Source organism: Anser anser (genome assembly GCF_964211835.1).
Source record: "Anser anser genome assembly, chromosome: 3".
Taxonomy (NCBI): domain Eukaryota; kingdom Metazoa; phylum Chordata; class Aves; order Anseriformes; family Anatidae; genus Anser; species Anser anser.
Window position 1 is genome coordinate 33143940 of NC_139722.1, and position 12715 is coordinate 33156654.

At 36.1% G+C, this 12715-nt stretch overlaps 1 long non-coding RNA gene across 2 annotated transcripts in view; it reads left to right on the forward strand.

Annotated features, from left to right (window-relative positions):
* The window catches only part of LOC310897635, a 98565-nt gene that overhangs the window by 28738 nt on the left and 57112 nt on the right, over nucleotides 1–12715 (forward strand). For both annotated transcript variants that reach the window (XR_014582423.1, XR_014582424.1), the window contains exon 3: nucleotides 7521–7629. This is a non-coding gene — a long non-coding RNA (uncharacterized lncRNA). The remainder of the gene's footprint in view (nucleotides 1–7520; nucleotides 7630–12715) is intronic.

The window sequence follows — 12715 nt, forward strand, 5'->3', positions numbered from 1 at the left end:
GTAGATCTGAGCTTTGTGAGTATGACGTTTTCAGTGTTTGTTTCCCATTCATTTGTACAGGAAGTTATAAAGGAAGCTGCAACCAACAAGATGGTATTACAAAAACACAACAGTATATTAATAAACTTGGAAGAATGCTGAAATAGCATTTCTAACACTAGGTTGGAAAGTTCTACTTAAATCAATACTAATTGCTGTAGAAAAAAATAATATTCTATCTACCTCAACCAATAAATCTAGCAAAAAAGTACTGATTGTGCATGATAGACATGTAATGATCCTAGGGCATAAATAATAACGGAACAGCTCTGAGGACTTTAAGTATCCTGGACAACATGCAATAAAGCACTGCATAATCTGCCAATGAACAGCTATATTTGGCATGAATATACATCTCACCTGCTGTTCCACTCTGGTATTTATGAACATGTGCCTGTGCTTCACTGGGTCCTGGAGAGCAAGGGTTTAGCCCCTTTGTATGTAACAAACCACACTACCTTAACAGTGAGTAGGAGTGGATTTGCAATGTGAAAACACGGGCGATGAGGTCCTGATGTCTATACTATGTGCATTTCATAGGGATTTTACTTTGTAATTTTAGTCTGTGGTTTTGGACTGATGGACCATAGAGATTGGAACATATTAGGAGGTTTTTTTTTTTTTTTTCCCTTCTCATTTTAGTTTTAGTTTAATCTAAAAGGAATCCAGCTTTTGCCCTGATACTACCATACCACCTCACAATGTGAGCCCAAGCATATAACGGGACATGACCAAAGACCAATGCAGCAGTAGGGTGCTGTAAATTCATTCGAAATTTATGAGATCATACAAAAGGTTACACTGCACCACGGGATATGACAGGCTGATTCCAAGGAAGGCTTCACTGCTTGGACATTAGAGAAACCCTGAACACCAGATCCAGATCCAGTAACAAACAAATAAAAGCAGATAGTTTGCATGACTTTACTTTGCAGGGTAGACAACAGGATATGACAAATCTTTTTTATTGCACGTATCCTGGCACAAAAGATACACCTAGGGTAGATTATAGCAGCATTCATTCTATATAATAATTTACTTTTGTAGTTAATAAAATTAATTGCATATTTTTAAGTTCTTCTACTCATGCAAATGCAAAAATCCTAACTCCCTTATCTTTATAGACAGGAGCTTGAAGAAAGATTGGAATAATAATAATTTTATCTTTCAAATCATGAAAAAGTCAGTGACTTAGGTATTACGTGTTTCCTTAATTACAACCAGATTATGCTATTAAATTACCTCATCACTTTTATATTCATAAGTGTGGGATTTATTTGCTTATAAGGATGAATACAAGCAATAATGCTATCACACATCTGAGAAACATAGTGAAAAATAAAAGTGGGATGAATGTCTTTCAGTAAATACACTTTAATTCATGACTCAGGCCTAATTCATGCCAGGATGTTGTTATAATTAATACTAAAGAAAATAAGATTACAGTGATAAAACAACATCTCTTACCAATGAGTACCTAGCACACACATGAAAGAAGTTAGGCTGTCTACTCTGCCAGCTAAAAAACACCTCAGCTTAATCTTTCACTATTATTTCCAAAACTTTCTTTGAAGTTTGATCTGAAGCAGCTTTTCACATGAACAAAGTCTCAGATTTCCCTACTGCCCCCCCCCCCCCAATTCAATTAGTAGAATAACAAACAATTCTATCATTCCCATGGTTAATACTCGATTTTGCCTGAAACCTATGTTCAGAAGATCTCTTCTGTCATAAATCCTTTGTTGATATGCATCTGCATTGCTTGAAGTAACAAGTTTCTCTATTACAGCAACACAGAAGAATTAAAAATGATTTTTTTTTTGGTCAAGAAATATCAATTCATTGAAAATATGTTGCTCATCAGGAATGAACGTGAAAATAAATGAAAGCAGTAAGATTTTACAGTTTTATGTCTTTATTTAGTCAATATTTATTTTGTGGTACTGAACTGTATCTCAGTGGTCTAGTATACCTCTAGCGACCATTGGCTGTGAAATATCTGTATGCACAGATGATGAAAGTGCAGAGATTAAGGGAAAAATCAGAAAAGCAAAAAGAAAAGAAAATGAAACTATTTGCTTTGCTTTTCCCTTGAGGCAGTAGGTAATCATGAGATGATTCCTAAAGTGCCAAAAGAGTTCATAAATGATGTGTATGTGTGCCTCTGTGGGTCTTTTTGCATGTTGTTTTGTCCTAAATCCTTGGTGATCATTTTCCATTCTTCTGAAAAGACATCACTCCAAACTTTCTAATCTAATTTCAGACTTTCTAAATTTCTACTAACCCCTGTCCATTAACAATGAAAACAAAGTTGCAGTCTTTTTTTTTATTTATTTTTTTTTAGTGGTCTGAAAACTAGAGACTTCACAGGCCTATCTTGTGTAATTTTATAGCCATCTTATTCATCAATTAAGCAATAAACCCTAGAGGAGTGGGATCATAAAAAACACAGTTTCTCCAAAATCTGTCATGAAAAGTATACTTGAAGTATATAAGTCAATATGCCCTGTCAAACAGTGCACTTTCAATTTTTTTGTACTCTACCGTCAAATCCTTGAATGTATAAATTGTGACTAGGGGAGTATCTTTAACCAGCTGCAGTTTGCTGCTGGGATGCCATGAGAATTGAGTGCCTTTGGTCTGATTAGGAAATGAGCAGGAACTTGAATATGTAAGTGGCACTCAGTAGAGTTACACACCTTTCTTGATTATATTTTCAAAGTGGGATGTCACCTTTTGTAAAAGGTAATACCATAAATGTTTTAAAGTTTTCTGCTTAGGTGTAGCAGTGGCGGACATCTCATAAATACATATGTCAAACTAGCAGAATAGATCACATTAGAAGATACAGGGAGGCATTACTTTTTATGAATATTTGATAATTTTTTTCCAAAAAACTATAGCTTCTTGCAAAGCAGGTGCACACACATACATATTCCCACCCTTTGATGACTCAATAAACTACTAAACGTAATACATCCCCAGCAAAAATGTTGGTTTTATCTATGGTTTTGGTTATTAATTTAAGCTCACATTGTCATTTGCATGTAAATAAAGGCCAACCAAATGCTAATCATCCTTAGAGTTGGTAAACTGGGGATGAACTTTATGACTGACAAGCTTTTTCCAAAATGTTACTCTTATTTTGCCAAATAAACATGTGTAAAAATAACACTATTGTTCGAACTACTTAGTAAATGTAGTAAGATTTTCAGTTTCTAAAAATGTAGATGGGTGTATGTGTGTTAAATGTAAAACACATTTTGAAATTGTAGCATTGAATGTTCTTGCATTGTTTTTGTCTCTTGTGATTTATAGCCCTGGTGCTGGTATGTATTTGTAGCCTTGTCAGTTAGCCATGCATTCCGATACGGTAGTTTTTTAATTCCATGAACTTGCTAAGGACTTTGTAATCTTTACGTGTGACTTAACATCAACATAAGTGTAAATTGAGAGCAGCATCTTGGCCCACCAGTATGTATTTCAGATGTATTGTATTAAACCCAATAGTAGGCAAAACCAATTCTTAGGTGAAATCCAGAAGAAACTATGTTAAAAATAAGTCACCAGAAAAATAAACTGGTTAAAAAGTAGCAGTGGAAAACTGAATTGTGAGAGGTGCACTTCCTATAATGTTCATGTCTATGACTTCATGCAAACGATTCAGAACAGCATTTCCTCACATATGCTCCTTCTTTTTCTGTTGCCAAAATTTTTGGAAGAAATTATTTAAAACCACTTAAAGACTTGTATTCTCCACCCCACCCCCTCTCACCCCCCCTTAAAATAATCCTTTTTCACATTAATGTTCTATTTAAACATGACATGGTCTGTCATAACTCAAACTGCCATCTAGTCTTCCTATGATTTGTCTTAAGCTGCTGTGACTTTTTTCTTGGAAGCATAGCTTCATGGATGACACTAATTGTAAATAATAAGAAAATCATGGGAGAAAAATGCAATAGCTGGTTTTAAAAAAGGGGAAAAACAACACTCCCCTAAACCTGAACAGAAAATTTTAATTAAGGTATTTGTTCCAAGAACAAGAATAGACCAAACAAATAACCCTGATTACACATGGAAAACATTCAGACTCATATGATCATTGTAAACTAATAATTTTAAATCATTTTAGCAATTTGCACTCTTTTCTGAACTGCATCTGATATCTTACCATTCCAGTAACTCCCAGTTCACAGCTTCTTTGCTACACTTTATTGAACTGCAAAGATCCTCTGCATTCCTGTGCACTGTTTCTTTCATTTCCTTATGTATGGCTGAGTTGGCTCACTTAGCCCTGTATTTCTTTCTAAGTACAGTTGTTCCCCACCTCCCCACCCTTCCCAAACTTTCTAGCACACACTAAGGACCTTGGCATAGAGCCGTTTGCCAGAATATAGTTGCATTTTCAGTTCTTGAGATGTTTGTTCATCACATCCTGAAATTTAGTTGTTCGTGGTCATCCAGACTTCTGGTTTAAGCATGTTGAGGACAGGGTACTCAGGGTGCTCAGGGTGTTTTATATGCAGGTGGAAAGTTTTAAAATTAAAATATATGGGCCTTGAGTGGATACCTATCTGTTTTCAAAAGACTGTGGGCAACCTGAAGGTGCACTCATAGATGTCACATCTCTGGTAGTGTTTAAGATCAAGGAGTTATAATTTATTTCTTTTCCCTGTGTGTGCAGGAAGCCAAGCTCTGGATGGATACCAGGTTATTTGCCTGTTCTTTGAACTCAGGCACAATAACAGTGGCAATAACTAAGACAGGATCTGATAATAGGGTTTCTGAATATGGGTCTTGCACATCACACTATTACTTTTTCTATAAATTCCGTAACAAAAGAGATTAGTTGGAAGTACCCATATCTCAGAAGAATATGAAGTGTTCTCCACCCATACGACTGCAATATTGCTACTGGTGTTGTGGAAGGATTGTATAACTCAAAGCATGTATAATGCAACAACCTTTTTTGAAACTTTTAATTATTTTTTTTTGATAACATTTGTATCCTAGCAGAGTGTAATATGGCTAGCTGGGTTTGAAATAACAGCTGAGAAAGCTAACCCAGCTTTTAAGTTATATTAGCAATAAGAGTTCAGGCATGTAGGAACTGAACTCAGCTTGCTAACTTCACTTGTAAAACCCCGTAATGTTGACTTAGCTGCTGTTTTAGCCGAGATATGTTAAGAAGGTTTGCTTGTTTGTTTTTCTGATTTTGTTAAGCAGAGTGAACATACCCTGCACCTGGAGAAGAAATAGATAAGAAACAGGGAAAGAACTAAGGAAGAAGAGACAGAATTACAAACCCAGAGAGTTCAAGATTTTGTTGCTGTAGAGTAACTATGGAAATAACATCTTACCATTTTTATTGGATTTGTTAAATTGCATCTTATTGCATGCTGTTATCTCATCTCACCCCCCCCCCCCCCGTTAACAATGTTAAAAAATAGTAGATAATAAATAAATAAAAATAAAGAGTATACTGTTTTCTGTAAAAGGAAACTGTCACAGCAGGGATAGATGATGGAGGGAGCAGATGGTAGAAATTAAGAGACAGTTGAAATAAAAGTAGTAGATACGGCTGGATTCCTACGTATGTCTGGTACCAAAGTTGGAAATACATTTACTCTAGAGTCTTTCTATAGTCAGTAAAAAACAGAAGAAATATTTCCAGAGTAATTAAAATATTCAGTAAACAAGAAAAGGCTCACACATCAATATATTAGCTCTACGTACATGAAAACCCCAGCAACCTTGAAAGACAGGAAAGTTGTGGTTTTAATTGTTTTGACTATTTAGTGAAAAAAAAGGGGTGAATGTGGCCTCACTCTCTGGAATATCTGTCATTAGCAGAACTCTAAACAAATTAACCCACTTCTGTAAAAACTGCTTGTATTTAGCTGCAGGAGCAAGAATAAATTAAAGGCAACCTGATAATGTAATAAAGTATCATCAGTTAGAAAACTATTAACAAATGAATGATAGAAAGCTGCAGACACTAAGAAGATGTAAGGTAATGGTCAGTGCTCACAAATGAGTGAGTTCACAGCATATGGATTTTGGATTTCAGATGGCAGGTGTTTGAGCTGCTATGTGTTGCAGTTTTGGCAGAAATATACGCATGTCTTTCTTTCCATGTAGTCCAAATAAAGACTCTGAACAGTAGAATTAATAGTCTAGCATCAGATGTCCTGTGTACTCAGAGAATAGAAAAAGGGTCTTTGAATGCCTAACTCCTCTGAAGTACCACTGTCTCAGAATAAGAATAATATATATATATTTTTCTATTAAACCATAAGGGGTTCAGAAACCATCTTACAGGTAGAGGTGTACATTTAGTAGGATGGATCCCACCCTGAGGGCTGAATCTCCTGCCAGGTTGTGTTTATAACTTTGGAATTGGTAAGAAAAGTAGACTTCAGGAACACTTAGCTGGAATCAGGTACTCTGGAGGGATCTGTAATATCTTGGGTTTCTGTGGGGAGAATGAGGCAGATGATTCCAGGAGGAACATCCATCATAGAGACAAAAGTGGTAATTTCCCTAACTTAGATACCCCACTTGAGTAAGAGGAAGTCAGAACTTTGTCTGCACAGAGTTTGCCGTCATTAAAATCTTAACAACTATTCAGGAGATGCCTCCACCTACTCATAAGGAAGCTTTTTGAGACTAGAATTTTCTGACTGTTTTACCATTGACATCACTGTATGGTAAAACTCCCCCAACACCCTGGAAAGAAAAAGTATTTTATAATTTTGGGGGAAGTGACAATCTCTAGCAGAGGTAAAAAACAAGGCTTTGGAGCCAGTTCCAAGACTTTAAAGGACTAACTGATGATTTTTGAATTTTGGGAGTTGTTAAGGTTGCATGCGTTGCATTCTTTTTTTTTTTCTTTTTTTTTTCTTTTTTTTTTTTTCTGTCTTCTGTGGTAGAATACATATGGAGGTTTGCAAGTATCCTGGATACTGGAGAATTTAATTAGCTGTTTCTTCGTATTTTAAAGGAAACCTGATGCAGAATATTTGATGGTGCCCAGAAGCAGATGAAATAATGCTGCTGTGTTGGTATTCTCCTGTTGATTTTCTGCTTTTTCTTTATGTGCTTCTTTTTGATATAGAGAAATAGACCTATGTGCTCACTGGTACTGATGTCTGTAATGTTACCTTTTTTATATGTCAAAAAAAAAAAGCAACAATACATATACTATGAATTATCCATAGATGTCTCAACAAGGCAGATCAGGAGAGATTAGGCTGTTTTGGGAGTCACCTGTCAGAAATTTGTTCTTTTCTTCCTTATAGGTTGTCAGTATATTTCTATTTGCTTATCAACTGGTTACCTATGTGACATCTACTGGTAGTTTAAACCTTGTTTCTGTTGTGCAGACATGTATCTGTATCTCATACTGCTTCAATTGATTCAGTATAAACTGAAAACTTGAAGAGTTGGGTAAAATGATCTCCTTTCTTCCCCTACAGCTAGTACTTGTCTACCAGAGGTGACTATGATTGAGAGAGCAGCTGTTTGTATCATCCTGAACAGATACTGAAGTGCAAGGCCCAGCAAAGGACATCATCTGCAGTTCTGGTACTAGACATAGAAAAATACTATATGAACATTATTTTGGAAAAACTTTTCCTGAAAGCTTAAAGAGACAAACTTATTGATGCATAACTTGTCCTACAGAAATATTAAGCTAGGTTACCAGTATTGGCACAAATGCCAGTAGAAGTCTTACAGAATGACTGAATACAGTACATAAAGCAGAGAATGATGCTTTGTCGTGAAGACAAAATATTCTTCCTTTTGAGCGTGCTGGCAGAAAACTGTGTTGAGGTAAAGATATCACTAGTAAGGAAGTGACCAAAACAGTAGGCTGATTGAAATAGCAGAATAACTAATTTTTTCCAACTCATAAAGCTTCCAGAGGGTTAATGATAAAGTGCAGACTTTGTGTATGGAAGACTCAAGTCTAGACATGCATGTTAGCATGGAGAAATAATTTATTTTGTTTTCTTTTATTCTGTGAAGAATGAAAACTATTATGTAAAGTGTTTCAAAACTTATCATTGAATGATTGAATGGAATGAAGCTTTCATCCTTCATGTATTAAGTTAATTCCTTTGTGGTATTTCCTGAACAGGAAGAGCAAGTGTTTCAACTTCCATCTGGACTCAGTTCTGAAATACATCAAAGACATTGACTGGGCCTTGATGTAGATGGATTTAATGGAAAAGAAGTTTCATAATCATACAAATATTCTTTGTCACAGCAAAAGATTTGCAGTCTAATATACATTATATACCTTATAGTAAAATTTATATCTGATTTACTAAGACTCATTCTATGCAGATATTAAAACACTGGCTAATAGATGAAGAGTTCCTGATGTATGCATTGGTGGATATACATAAATCCCCTGCATTTTAACTTTCATTAGAAGGTTTTCCTGGGCTAATATTAAAGCTGTATATAAAGATATAAGCTGGACTCTCTCTTTTTATCATTGTGAATGCCTGTATAGGAAAATGATGTGAAGAAAATCAAAAATAATTTGATTTAGACATCTCTGAAATAATCTTGCTATGGGACTTTCTTTCCTCTTTTGGAACTCCTGGCAGCCTTTCCAAGATGAAGTTAAAAGCTGTAATCCCCAAAGATGTACTCTTTTAGTCATTATCAAGGGCTGTTTCCTATACGGTAAACTTACTGCAAAATTTTCATCCACCAAAACATCTGGAAAAAAGAACAAAAATCAAAACAAAACAAACAAATGAAAAAAAAAAGATTGACTTTTAACAAACACCTGTGTGTGTCCTCACAGCATTTATTTACTATGGCCTCATGGTAATTTTGGTACAGGATGATTATTCTTTTTGTTAATCACTGAAAGTAAACAGATGATGTGGAATGCCCCTCTCTCTCCAATCAACATGTTAGAGACATTCTCTAAGAGAATGCATGGCTACAAACAGGTCCAATAAGTCCATGGTACAACAATGGAATAATTAAATTGTCTCATATTGCCATTAAAATATTTTCTTAACTTGCTTTTCCAGCTGGCTTAGATTTTTTGTCTTAGTTCTGTTGAAATCAGATTCATCTTGACCCTGGACACACTGATGAGTTCCTGGCCCTTTTGTTATTACAAATGGTTGTTTTTTAGAGGAAAAACAGTGGCAAGAAGAGACATCACAGAAATATTATCTTAACTGTGGCAGACCATGGGAAATTCACATTTGGGTGAAATTTTAACCTTTTGCTTTCACTGCAAGGTGGGAGCATTTCAATTCTCTTGACTTCTGCTATTTTCACATTTCTTTAAAAAGCCCCTCTGTGGTCTGTAATAAATTCTTTGGGTCTCTAAAAATAACTATATGGACTATGTGTGCTGTTTTTCTTAGTATTTCATCAAGTTCATTATTAACATTGGATATATCAAAGCAAACTGTAACAGCTGTGGAGACATTTTTGTATACTGACAGGTTAATTTGTGAATTATACTTTTTAACTAACCTCATTAAAATTTGACCTTTGGAAATAAAAGCATATCTATGCTTTTTTCAAAGTTTTAAAGGATTTTTTTTCTTCCCCAGCATTCTTTAAGTGATGGAAATGTGGTGTGAAATATCATAGGCCAAAAGAATCTTGAAGGGCAGAAAAAATGTTTAAGAGATTTACAAGCTTGAAAACGACAGCCATAGTGGTTCTCCATGTACAAGAGAGTTCCTGGGAATCTGAAGCAAACACAGAAGGATGCCTAGATGGTGGTCAGGGGCTTGAAAACATGGTTTAGCCCATAGGAGAGAAGACTAATGGATCTGAAATCCTGTACTCCCTAAAGTGGAGAGATGGCAGGGCCAGACTCTCCACAGAGGTGTGCAATGAAGAGACAAGAAGCAGTGGTCACAAACTGCAACAAGGGAATTTCCTTTGAGATAAAGGGAATAAAAAGAGAAAAATATGATGGTCTAGAAGTCATCTGGTCCCACCTGCTTATAGCAGGTCTATATCTAAACTAGAACAGGGTGCCATATCCAGTCACATTTTGAAAATCTCCAAGCAGAGCATCATGATCACAGTTTATTAAATTTTTATGTGTGCAGCTTAAATAATTTTAAAACTTAAGAATTATTTTAGAAAATATACATAAGCAGCACATTGAATAAAACTGGTTCAAATTAGCCCACCTTTGTAAAATTTAACATGTGATATCACAATGTATTTTGAACAGTCAAAATGTTTCTGAACTACAAGGACATTTAAGTTACCTTTGGATTTGCTATGGTTTCTAATTACTTCTTCTTGAAGTAATAACAGAATTGGACATGAGTATTTTCCCAAAGACATGGTATCTTACACCTGTTTGACAAAGGCTGAACATGTTCCTTTATTAGACTGTCAGGCATAAATACTTCACCACCATTATTAAAGAAAAAAACACCACCACCTACAACCAACCTAACAAAAATATTTATTGTAGGATTGGAAGAAATCCTTTAGCTGTGCAAAAGGGACACTTTAAATGACTGTTATAATAGACATTGATTTTGCTTTAGAAATCAATGCATCAAAACCAGAATGTGAATCAAAACTTCAAAGCAAGTTATCTATGTTTGATTAGAAATATAATTTTGGAAACTGCTGAATTTGAATTTTCTTGCCACTGGGCTCTCATAGTATCATAGAATGGCCTGGGTTGGAAGGGACCTCAAGGATCATCAAGTTCCAACCCCCCTGCCTTAGGCAGAGATGCCACCCACTAGATCAGGTTGCTCAGGGCCTCGTCTAACCTGGTCTTGAACACCTCCAGGGATAGGGCATCCACAGCCTCTCTGGCCAACCTGTTCTAGTGCCTCACTACCCTCTGAGTGAAAAACTTCCTTCTAACCTCTAATCTACATCTCCCCTCTTTTAGTTTTAAACCATTCCCCCTTGTCCTAGTGGCTCTGTAAACAAGTGTGTTACTTTAAACACTTCCATGAATGTTCCCCATATTTCTCATCGAGTCTGGGCCTCTGGGTCTGTGGGGAACTCAGAAGAAGAAGACAGTGAACCTCTTCCTATTAGTCAGTTGAACTGAACCAAGCTAACTGATCTGATGAACTGCTTCATACTCTTGGATCTTTTGCTAAGCTCTCACATTGCAGCATTTGTGAGTAATATTTCATATCATCTCCAGTTGGCTCACAGACCGTGTCCCATTTTGGCGGATGATGACCTGGCCTTTATTATTCATGCCTTCATCACTTCTTGGCTAGTGTATAGCAGTGTGATAAAACCGGGCGTGATGCCTACAGCACTTAGGAAACTCCAACTAACAGAGAAGGCTGGAACACATCTCGGCAGGCACACTGGCTACCATGGTTCCATCAAGCCTCCCTACAGAGATTTCCCATGGAATTTCATCTCTAGTTTGAATTCATTTTCTACTATAACACATATATATACATGTGTGATTGTAACCATGGGATGAAAATTGTTCATCCCACAGAAACAAAAGAAAATCACTAGTTTCTCTTCCTTGCCTCCAAAATCCTCTTTCACTTTTCCTTCTCTAATATAAATGCATAATAGCTTTGCTAATTCTAAAGCCTAAGCCCTACCAGAACACCGCTCCTTCTTGAGAAGAGGAGAAAACAGAAATCATGTGAGAGACACAGTCCTGTTTTTTACTGCAAAGTAGGAGGTCAGGGGGTGAGTGAGGACCGCAGCCAGAAGAACCTGTGTGGTGGACCAGAAGGAGCAAATGCAAGGTCAGAGTCAAAATTGTGGCCTTCTTTTGAACAGAGGCTGATAAAAGACACAGTGGCTAAATTCAGTGATGGAAAATATTTTCTGAGTTCACTGAGAAATTCCTCTTGTTTGCTACCACTAGAAACAATTGATAAAATCACATAAATATTTTAAGTCTTTAATTCATCATATTATTTACCCAAACATCTAAGTCCATTCCTATTCAGTGAGGTATGTGAATATTTTAGTGTTTTGTGTCTACTACTTTTCTCCTCATATTGGCTATGTGAGAAGTAGGACCACATGTTAATACAACAAGGAAGCAAGTTTCATAATTTTCTGTGTGCAAGTGTGGAAGCAAATACAAAATTGGACAAACTATCTACGTTTGGCTAGTCCCCCTGGAACAAGTAACTACTCCCGAGAGCAGAACTTAAGATACTTGCAATTTATGTGACTTTGAGTCCTAATAAAGAAGACATTACTGATATATTGATGACCGATACAGCAGTGCAATTCCTAGATTCACTTTAAGTGTAATAATTAAAAAAAATTGTTGTTAGGTAGAACTCCCAAAGCTGTGCCTCCTGAGTATAATCTCTGATAGAAACAAACAAACAAACAGACAAAAAAATGAGTTTTTAGATATTTAGGTGGAATCTCTCTGAGTAACTGTGGCTTGTCCTAAGGAATTCTGTAAACCTCCTCTGTAATGTTTTTTTGTTTTCTTGTTTCTTGTGAAGCAATTCCTTCTTTGTACCTCAGCCGATATACTCTACCAATTCAGTTTGAGAGAAATGCAATAAAATAGCTAAAGAATGTGCTGATGAGAACAGTTATCAAGGGAGGCCGTTAATGAGGTTTATAGCACTTTCTTAGATTGCTTGTGCGTAGTCAGCTGATCTAGAAAAGCAGAAAACTGCAGCTGGGAATCAAA